An 11,406-nucleotide genomic window follows, 5' to 3' on the forward strand; every position below is an offset into this window, starting at 1 on the left:
TTCTCAGATCGTGATCAAACCCATATTGGGCTCCCTGCTTGGCGGGAAGCCTGATTCTCCCTCTCCCACTCCCCCTGCTTGTGTTCCCTCTCTCATTGAGTCTCTGCCTGTCAAATAAATAAATAAAATCTTAAAAAAATAAAATGTGAAGTTTCAATTAGGAAAAACAGGTCATGTAGGGTTGGAGGTCCCTAAATGTCTCGTCTTGGTATCGACATTCATGAAGCAGTTGCGACTCTAAGAGATTCTGATGATGACAGAAATGTTTATACTTTTTTTCAAACAAGTGGTGTTTGTTATCAGTAAATAGAGTGGTAGGCAAAATGATGTGCCCTCCCTGCCCCAAGGTTCCCATGCCACCCCAGAAAACTATGACTATGTTATGCCACGAGGCACAGGGGGAGGGGAAGCTAAGGTGGCATATAGAACTAGGATTGCTAGTCAACAGAACTTGAGATGTGGCAGGTTATCCCAGATTATCCATATGGGCATACTATAATCACAACGGTCCTTATAAATGAAAAATGGAGGCAAGAGAGTCAGGGTCAGAGTCAGAGTGATGCAACATGAGAAAGACTTGACCAGGAATTGCTGGCTTGGACGATGCAAAAGAATTATCACCGAGGCATGTGTGTAGCTTCTAGAAACTGGAAAAGGCTGGAAAACCTATTCTCCCTGAAAGCCTCCGGAAAAGAAGCAGCCATGCCAGCACTTTGATTTTAATCTGGTAAGACTCATCTCAGAGTCTTAACCTGTGTTACTTGAAGAAACTGAGTCTGCGGTTGTTTGTTACAGTGGCGATGGGAAATGAGTGCCAATTTTGGTACTGGAGTGTGAGGTGCTATTGTAACAAACACCTAGAAATGTGAAGGCAGCTTTGAAATGGGGCAGTGACAGAGGCTGGAAGAATGATAACTTCATTATCATTTTCCTTAATTCCTAAATTTCCTTTAATTCCTAAATTTAAAAAGCCTAGGTTACTTGAATGCAGTGTTAGTGGACATATGTATGTTAACTCTGCTAGCAAGGACTCCAAAATGTGGTAGAGAAGTGGGCCTGTGGTAGAGAGAGCCTGTATCATTCTGGAGAATACTTAATATGTCATGATCTGACTGCTGGTTTGAATTATGATGCTAAAAGTGATACCAGGGACAATATAGCTGGAAATGAGGAATCTGTTACTGGAAACTGGAGGAAAAGCCGTATGGCAGGAAATTTAACTTTCTGCAAGTACCAGAAAGGCAGAATCTGGATATGTGGCAAGAAATTTATTTTTTAAGATTATATTTATTTATTTGGGAGAGAGAACGAGAGCAGGAGCACAAGCAGGGAGGTGGGAGAGTGAGAAGCAGGCTCCCCACTGAGCTGTGAGCCCAATGTGGGGCTCAGTCCCAGTGCCCTAGAATCATGACCATGACCAGAGCCAAAGGCAGATACTTAATGACTTAGCCACCCAGGCACCTCTAGTGGAAGAGATTTCTAAGAAAAGTGTTGGAAGGCATGACTTGGGTTTTTCTTGCCGCTTACTATAGAATGTGAAGGGAGAGAGAAATTGAAAGGAAGAATCACGAAACAAAATGGAACCAGGATTGGTGACTTAGGAAATCTTCAGTTTATCTAGACTGTGAAAGATGCCTTGCCATCATTTTCCAGATAAATGTAACATCCTTGTACTTGGGTGAAAACGGAGAGGACTTACCGATTCTTGTATTCGAAAAATTTGCTGAACATACTGATATGGAAGATCCCCATATCTTAATTTCATATCTTAAAGTACTAGTCATTCTGACTCTTTTAGCCCGATATAATTATACAGCATCGATAGTATTCCAAGAAACGTGCTTCGAAAGGAGGCCAAAGTAGTAGCCTATTTGACCTCCAGATATTTCCTGCTGTTGACTTTAGGAAATTGAAAAGAAAATGTAGAAAGGAGACATTGACATGGAAGTCCCTAAGATGAATGGGTTAATGGAGACTGCAAAAGAAAGACTTGAAAAACTTACTCAAAGGTATTTATTGAGTGTAACTCTACCCGGTAAAAAATATTTCCCATGAGTAAAAATTGACACATTTAAAAGGAACAGTTCAGCCCTACAAAGACATTATGTTTATAAAAACAAAACAAAAAGTCCATAGCTATGGTTAATCTCTCACTGTAACTTAGTTCAAAACACACTTAATTTTCAATATTGCAATTTCTACTCTAGCTTGGTCTCCACCCCTACCCTGTATTTACAAGATTTCTAGGCTTTTCAAAATAATTGACCATATACAGACAGATTCTGTTTTCTGAGTCTTTTACTTTTCTATCTTTCGAATAGGAAAATTAATGCCAACCAAATTAATAGATTGTTTGGACTATTTGTAATAGTCCCACACTGGAAACAACTCAAATATCCAGCAACAGATAAGTGGGTGAACAAATTATGGTACATTCGTATTATGGAATACCACTCAACAGTAGAGAAGGAATCCCAAGGATGAATCTCAGAAACATTGTGCTGGGGGGCAAAAAAAAGACATAAAACTATACATACTGCATGATTCCATTTGTATGCAATTCAAGAAAGGGCAAAGTTAATCTGTGATGACCGAGGAGCTGTTGGCAGCCAAGATAGGAAGATGCCAGAGGGGCACACATGACTGTTTGGGTGATAAAAATGTTTTCTATCATGATTGTGGTGGTGATTATTGTGTGTGGTCATTAATACATGTATTAAAACTCATCCAACTACACACTTAAAATGAGTGTATTTTTTTAAGATTTTATTTATTTATTTGATAGAGATCACAAGTAGGCAGAGAGGTAGGCAGAGAGAGAGGAGGAAGCAGGGTCCCCGCGAGCAGAGAGCCCGATGCGGGGCTCGATCCCAGGACCCCCAGATCATGACTTGAGTTGAAGGCAGAGGCTTTAACCCACTGAGCCACCCAGGCGCCCCATGTGTATTTTCTTGTATGTAAATTTATTTTAGTGAAGTTGATTTGAAAACAATGTCCACAATCAAAGTCATTAAAAGAAGGATGAATGACTTCTTTTCTGGGATTGTAACATTTTAATGGTCTCGAAGAATCATAAGAGTTGGCATGGTAGGATGTTAAAGTTAAATATGAGCCAAGCAATTCTAAATACATTAGGTCAGTCATTTCTTCCAGTAATCCTTCGAGGTAAGCACTATTATTATATTTGCTTAACACGTGAGAAAGTTGAGGAATAGGAAGATTAAGTAACTTTCCCAAAAGCACACAGCTAGCGAATGGCTAAAGCAGGACTCAGTCTCGGGCCATCTGGCTCGTAATCCTGAGGTATGAATCATCCTGGTCATCTGCAAAGAGCTTCTTAATTATATGAAATAAAGAGTCCTAGTTCGAACAGATCAAATCAGACTCTTTGGGTATTGGTAGGTCCTAGGAATCTGAATTTCAACAAGCACCTATAGATCATTCTGATGGTTAAGTGTGAGAAACAGATATTTCAAGGTAGTAAAGTTGTCTTATTGAGAATTCCTGGGATGGGTACCTCTTCCTGACACAATCATATAATAGGCTCCAAACTGCTGCACTTCAAACTGTTTATATATTCTCTTACATTCTTTGCTTGACATGAGTTTCAGCGGCCAAGTAAGGAGTGGAGAATATGAGTTTCAATAGTTTTAGCTTTTAATAGAATGGTTAACTAAATAGGGGTAGTATGTTTCCATTTAATTATGTATTTATAGAAAGGAAAAGAGAGACAGAGAGAGAAAGGAGGAAGGGAAGGACAGAGTGAGGCAGATTACTGAGGAGGTAGGCAAAGCCCTGGAAATCTACTCAGCAAAGCACCTGACAGAAGAAATGATTAAGGAAAACCACGCTCAGGTAATTTTCTACCAGTTCTTCAAATGTCATACAGGTTGAGTTGTTCCTACTTCCTTTCAAGGCAGGGCATGTTAAAAAGTAATCACTGATTAAATGAATGCCTTATACAGAGAGTTGGAAATGCTTTAACACTTTTTATCTCTAAGCACCCAACATGGAAACAACCCCAGAGCTCCTGTGGTTGAAGTTCCCAAGAATCTTCCTTGACAAGGATGACAACACTATTTCAGGGGGTTCCTGTAGAGCAGAGTTAAAATAGAGTTTAAAAACATCACCGTCTTAATAGAATATTACTTGTAAATGAAAGCATTTCCTCAGGATGAGAATTTTTATATGCAAATATAAATATGTGAACATCTAGCAGCTTTAAATTTTAAGAGATATATTCCAAGGCAGCATGACCTACTGACCTATTGAAAAGCAAGCTCTCTGTGGGCAAAGCTGCGTTTGTAAATTTTTCAAATAATGGCCAATGAATGAAATGTATACTTCAGTCAGTAAAGCACCCTCTTGCCTTTCAAATATTGTAACACATGAAACCTTGTCTTGATTCCTCTGGTAGTTCTTCCTTTTTTATAACTTAAAGCTGCAAAATATGGTGTGAGAAAAATAATATGCCTCTCCCGAAGGAGCCCAGTGGGGGCATGTCCTGGTAGTTTTCCTTAGTCTAACACAGGACACATCCCCTGGGGATGTGTCATGCTAATGAGCTAGGTGAGGTGTGTGTGTGTCAAAAACCTCCAGTGAATGGACATCAGTTTTGCTTTGGGTTTTCAACTTACTTCCCAAGCCAAGATGTTTTCTTAGAGCTTTGCTTATCATGTATTCTGCTCCTTCTGGGAAAAGTGAAGCACATAGATCTCAAAACTGAAAAAAGCAGCCAGAGAGCATGATGCTCTTAAATAATAGTCCTGCCAGTCGGGGCCTAAAGGCATGTCCTGAGCCAGGGATTAAAAAAAGAAACTGCTTCCAGGGGCACCTGGGTGGGTTAGTTAAGCATCTGCCTTCAGCTTAGGTCATGATCCCAGGGGTCCAGATGGAGCCCCTACATTGAGCCCCCACATTTGGCTCCCTGCTCAGCAGGAAGCCTGCTTCTCCCTCTCCCACTCCCCCTGCTTGTGTTCCCCCTTTTGCTCTCTCACTCTCTCTGTCAAATAAATAAATTAATAAATTAAAAAAATCTTAAAAAAGAAAAAGAAAAAGAAACTGATTCCAAACTCAAAGCAGAGAGAACTCTGTTTTGACCTTAAAAATAAAAATAGGAAAATTATGTACAGGCAGAGTTGTTGAAAGCTCATTTGATGAAAATGACAGTTATGGCTGCTGCTTTTATATTTATGAAATAATTTGTTTGAGCAGTTGGCAATATTACCTAAGGGAAATGGTGCCTTACCAAATCTCTTTCTTCTTACTTTTTAAAATATTCTATTTTGGTCGGATTATAAAAGTAATGCAAGTAATAAAAAGAGGCCTTCCCTTTCTAACACCATAGCAGATGTACATAGACACCCTTCCTGTGACAGAACACTGGATGATGCTGGAGAAAAAAATTAAACACGATTTTTGGGTTTAACCAGGCTGGAGGCCCAGAAAGAGCGACGGACTGAAACCAGACTCAGTGAGAAAGGAAGACTTCCCTGGTAGGGAAGCATGGTAGTTGGCGTTTATTTTGAGGTCATGTGCCTATTCACAGTAGGCCAGTACCTGGGTTATGGGGCAACATGGGGAGAGCACCTAAAAGCCAAAACCAAAGGCAAATAGGAAATGATAAGACACATAATAGAAATCTTGGAGGCAGTGTTTTCACAAGGTACTTTTTCTCTCATTCGATACTGACTCAGAATGGAGCAGGGTGGTAAAAACAGGTCTTTCCTAAGGTTTCCTGATCCTTTGCTTGAACTTCTACAGTTTGGAATTGGAAGCAAAGACAGATTCGGTGGCTTGAAAATCTGCAGGCAGAACCTTGGGTTTAAAGTGATCGTACATTGGGAAGGCTGCAGGAACCTGGCAGAAGCAAGTGAAAATCCTCACTGCTGGGAATTCACTTTAAAGAAAGTCTTCAAAGAACTTCTACAGATAAAGTCCCGGGAAAAATGAGCCTATAATAAGGGAGTCACCAAATACCTGAGGAAAGATGCAACCATAAATGATAGAGAGAACTCAATAAATTAGAAATCAGACCTATAACACAGTAAAAGTAGAAATTATTCAAAGAAGAATATAAAATTAGTATGTTTTATATATTTAGATTTTATTTATTTATTTCAGTGAGAGAGAGAGAGCACAAGGAGGCGGGACAGATGGAGAGAGAGGGAGAAGCAGACTCTCTGATGAACAGAAAGCTTGATGCAGGGCTTGATCCCAGGACCCTGAGATCAGCACCTGAGCTGAAGGCAGACACTTAATCGACTGAGCCCCTGTTTAATATATTTTATACATTAAAAACAGTCATTGTGTAAGAAAGGAACCAGAATATAGAATTTAACCAGTTTGAAACAAGAACCAAAAGGAACTTTCAGAAATACAAATATGAAGATTGAGAATAGCCCTTCTGTTGGAAGAGTTAAGTAGCAGATTAGATAAAAATGAAGATAATATTAATAAACTAAAAAATAGATCTAAAGAAATAACCATAATTTACAAAACAAGTTGGATGAAAATATGAAAGTGAGTGAAGATTTACAAAGGATACTACCAAGAAGGAGTAGAGAGTTAGTAGGAAGGTGATATTAAAAAGGACAACTGCTAAGATTTTCCAGAATTTAATTCAATCACTTCTTCTTAGTCCAACAACTCAAAAAGAATAAATACAATTTAAAAAAATTCACTCATAAACATTTGATGAAATGACCAAACCAAAGATAAAGAGATCTGCAAAGTCACCAGAAAAAATTCAAATCATCCACAATGGAATGACAATTAGGTTGACTGCCAATTTTGCTAGCTTCTTAACGGAAACAATTGAGAGTAGAAGAAAATAGGTTATTACCTCCAAGGTGCTAGAAAGTGCTTAGAGAAAGAGGGCTGTCGATTCAGAACTGTATATTGAACAAAATTGTCTTGTGAGAACTGGCGGTAGGGTGAGAAGCGGGTGATTTTACAAGCATCGTCTTATCAATAAAAGAATTTCTAAAGATGTACTCCAGTTTTAAAATTTATTTACTGATTTGTTTGTTTGTTTGTTTGGGTGTGGAGCCCAACAGGGTGCTTGAACTCATAACCCTAACATCAAGACCTGAGATGAGCTCTAGAGTATAACCAACTGAATCACCTTGGCGCTCCAGGTTTACTCCATTTTTAATAGAAAACATTTTGGAAAAAATGGTATTTCCAGTCGGATGATCTGAAAGCAAGACAGAAGCAAAAGAAAAATAATAAACACGTCATATGTTTAAGGTAAATGTGAACAAAGTAATTGATTGCTAAACTCTATTTTTAATTTAAGAAATTCCTTTCATCAAAGACACTATAAAGAGAATAGAGACAAGACATAAATGAACTGAAGTTATTTGCAACATAATTAAAAATGGATGAACAACTTTGTAAGTAAAACTGGTTTGTTCACATGCCTTATATTTTTCTTTGAATAAAGAAAATTCCTAGGACCCAAATTCCCAGGAATCTGGGACCTAAAAAATGAGTTATTTTATGCTTGTTAATGTCAATTGCCAGATCATTTCATAAGTTTTAATCACCGTATAATATGAATTTTATATAAAGAATATTCCACCTGCTTGCTATTATTTTAATTAGAGATTTATTTTACATTAAACATTTTCATGGAAAGTGAATCTCAGATTACATTAGTTTCATAAATGATTCTGAATATCTTATGTACTCATTTAGTCATTATTACTACCACTATCCCTTATTTTTTGAAATGTCAGTTTATGCCCTTTGCCCTTGATTAAGGTATTAGTGCTCTATTCCTAATTCATTTGAAGGAAATGCTTAAATATTTAGAATATTCATCTGAAGTATCAAAATTATCAACCCCCAAATTAAATTCTTCTTGACTAAAATTACAAGCAGCCATAGATCACAATGGAATTTAATGATAAATCATGAGACAGAATGCTATTTAGTGCTGGGCTGATTTTTACCCTTTCCAAGGTAGTTAAAACTTACAGAGACGGCAGTAGACAATGAAGGAAGAGCAAAGCTGGAGGACCAGTCAAATAGGACAAGGACTTATTTAGAATTGAATATGCATGCTCTGTTTCTTCTTACCATAATTAGTGGCTGTCCCCCCCCTTTTTTTTCTGATCCTGACATTTAGAAAAAAAAGAAAAAACATTTTCTCAGATTCATTCATTCATTAAAATATTTTTATTGAATAACAATCATACAACAGGCACTGTTCTAGAAACTGGGGACTCTACAGTAGGATAAACATGGCACTTTTACTATGATGGGCAATTAAAAAGATGAACAAGGGTGCCTGGCTGGCTGTCGGTTAAGCATCCAGCTCTTGATTTCAGCTCAGGTCATGATTCGGGCTTGTGAGATGGAGTGGGCTCCAGGTTGGGTGTGAAGCCTGCCTAACATACTGTTTCTCTCCCTCTCCTTCTGTGCCTCCCCCCAACCCCGAAAAAGAGAGAAAAAGAAAAAGAAAATTAACAAATAAAATATATAGGGTGTCAGTGATTTCTGCTGTAGGGAAAAATAAAGTAGAGAAGGATGATGGAGGTGTGGTGAAAGGGTAAGGAGAAGTTTCAACTGTTCAAATTCAACCAATAAGCCCCCCCCCCATATCTCAGCTATCGAGTATTTAACTTTTATTATGACCACTATATCAGAATATTTTTCTTCAGGAAAACAGACATCACTTCATGCATTTCAAACAGAAAGAGGTGCTAAGAGAAGTACTGGAAGGGCTTGAGGAGAAATGTACAGATCAGAGGAAGATACCACTGATGAGGTCAGCTGCCTTCCATGAGCAGGTGGGATACAAATCTCTCCAGGCCCTTAATCAGTGAAGGCGCCTGCTGCTGCCAGAAGGAAATAGCACTTCTCTTTTTCTCAGCCTTTTGAAGCTCACACATTGGAACTAAAGCCTGTTGGTGAGGGATTCTGGGAATTATAGTTTCTACACTCCTGCTTTCATTCCAAGAATATTCCGGAAGGGGCCTGCTGAGCCTCAATGGACAAGACTCTCTGATATAACAACAGAGTTTGAAATAAATTTTATTATTGTAAATACTGCATAGGTGTGTTTTTGATCAATTAGCCCATACAATATATTTGCTATAGGATATTGCATTTACTCATCTGAGGTATAAATAAACCCACCAGTTTTGAGTTAATTAGCCAGAAGTTCAGAGCACAGAGATGGTATTAGAAAAAGAGCACATCACTCATGTCATCGGTCATCGGGGGCATTGGAAGGGTCTCCTGGAGCAAAGAGGAGATACAAATCACGTGAGGATGGCTTTCAGAGGAGACGGTCTTTGAAGCTTGTTCCTGAAATGACAGTTGAGAGAACATGGCAGCCCAGAAAACCAGCCATGGAGATTGATCCTGAGGGAGAAAGTGGTTCATCATGGCGGATGACCTAAATCGATTTTTGTATAAAGTATTACCAAGTGTTGAAGGGCTCCATGCTATCTTTGTGTCGGATAGAGATGGAGTGCCTATTATTTAAGTGGTCCATGGTAATGCTCCAGAGTACACCTCGGGACCGGATTTTTTATCCTCTTTGCCTTTGCAACAGACTAAGAGAGCAAACTTGGACTTAACGGGACTCATTGTCAGCCTAGAAAAGGAACTTGTGGGCACCTGGGTGGCTCAGTTGTTAGGTCGTCAGCCTTTGGCTGGGGTCATGATCCCGGGGTCCTGGGATCAAATCCCCTGTGGGGCTCCCTACTCAGAGACGAGCCTGCTTCTCCCTCTTCTCCTCCCCCTGCTTGTGTTCCCTCTATCATTGTCTCTGTCAAATAAATAAGTAAAATCTTAAAAAAAAAAAAAAAAAAGACCTTACTCCATTATTTGAAGAATTGACAAGTTGTGGAAGTTTCTTAATCAGGCAGTGGTTTTGATATACACCCTATTTTCGTTATAACAGATACAATCAATCCAACAATCTTTAGACCACAATAATACTTGTATCCATGTATTCAAGAAAGGGCCCCTTTTTCCAACTTAAAGACAGAGTTTATGGACAGATTGATTGTTATCTTTTCTTGTGTAAGGTCTTTTCTTATGTAGGAAGATCTCAGGATATCACAGAAATGGTTCAGTACATCACAGCTCCCATGAAGTTAGCCCAGTCACCAAATACGCATGAGATTCTGTTTAGTGGGTCAGAATCAAAAGGGTGCTTTGATCTACTTGAGCCATTATGTTCTTCTTAATCTATAACATGCCCAAGATTGCAGAATGGAAGCGGATCCTTTTTATTGCAAATAATTACAAGGACATATTCTTCTTTATATTGTTTTACTTCCTTGCATTGAATGTGAGGAAGATGAAATGGCTTAGTAGAAGTAATAAAGTCAGTACAACCACAAAAGAAAAGAAAGAAGGAAGAAAGAAAGAAAGAAAGAAAGAAAGAAAGAAAGAAAGTAAGTAAGGAAGGGGCAGGTCAGAGGAGAGCACTGAGGAGAGGTAGAGTTGAGGCTGAGAGAAAAGGCAGCTCTATAGGCATGCCTGAATGAGCTGGCTGGTATACCAAGAACTTTTAAAGCATCAAGAGCAATAGGAATGTTAATTTAACCCACTGTATTTCAGATTTTTTCATTAAGTTCATATATTGAAACATTCTACCATTTCAGGAGATTAATGCCATTAATGATAATGTTTCAACTAATTGATTGATTCTTTCACCTGATTCAATAATATGTCATTAGTTGCCTATTGACCTAACTGTTGGGAATTATCCCGCACCCCAAAAACCTGATCTAATTATGGCCCTCCAGGAGTTTATGGTTTAAAAATAGAAAGGAAAATCGAAAAATAGGTCATGATCCCTGGGTTCTAGGATTGAGCCCCACATCGGGCTCTTTGCTCAGCAAGCAGTCTGCTTTCCTTCCTCTCTCTCTGCCTGCCTCTCTGCCTACTTATGATCTCTCTCTGCCGAATAAATAAATAAAATCTTTAAAAAAAAAAAAGAAAAATAATTGCAATACAGGAATACAAATACTATGGTAGAAATGTTCAGAGGGTGCTTTAATAACCCATGAAGGGTCATGAACAATTTCAAAGAGTTGATGATATTTGAATCTGAGAATTTGGGGCTATCTGATAATTTTCTAGGTGGAAGTGTAAATTTTTATTCCAATTTTATAGACTAGGAATTGAAGCTCAGAGAGGTTAAGTAACTTTATGAAGTCATACAGTATCCAGTATAGTGCCTGGCACAGAAAAGGAACTCCTAATTATCCTTATTTATTGAATGGATAGAAGGATGAAGGATGATTTAGATCACATTATTATTGTATTTACTGAAGTTTTCTAAGATCTGTATTTTCAAATTTCAGAAAATGCTTCACACTTGATTCAGATTCTTTTTTAAAGTTTCATGATGTATTTTTTTTCAAAAAAGACAAAATT

The 11,406-nt window shown here is 38.3% G+C and overlaps 1 pseudogene; it reads left to right on the plus strand.

Moving 5' to 3' along the window:
• Positions 1-9,349: 9,349 nt before the first annotated feature.
• LOC116583139 lies at positions 9,350-9,876 on the plus strand (annotated as a pseudogene).
• Positions 9,877-11,406: the final 1,530 nt, after the last annotated feature.

This window comes from Mustela erminea, chromosome 2, assembly GCF_009829155.1.
Source record: "Mustela erminea isolate mMusErm1 chromosome 2, mMusErm1.Pri, whole genome shotgun sequence".
Classification (NCBI taxonomy): domain Eukaryota; kingdom Metazoa; phylum Chordata; class Mammalia; order Carnivora; family Mustelidae; genus Mustela; species Mustela erminea.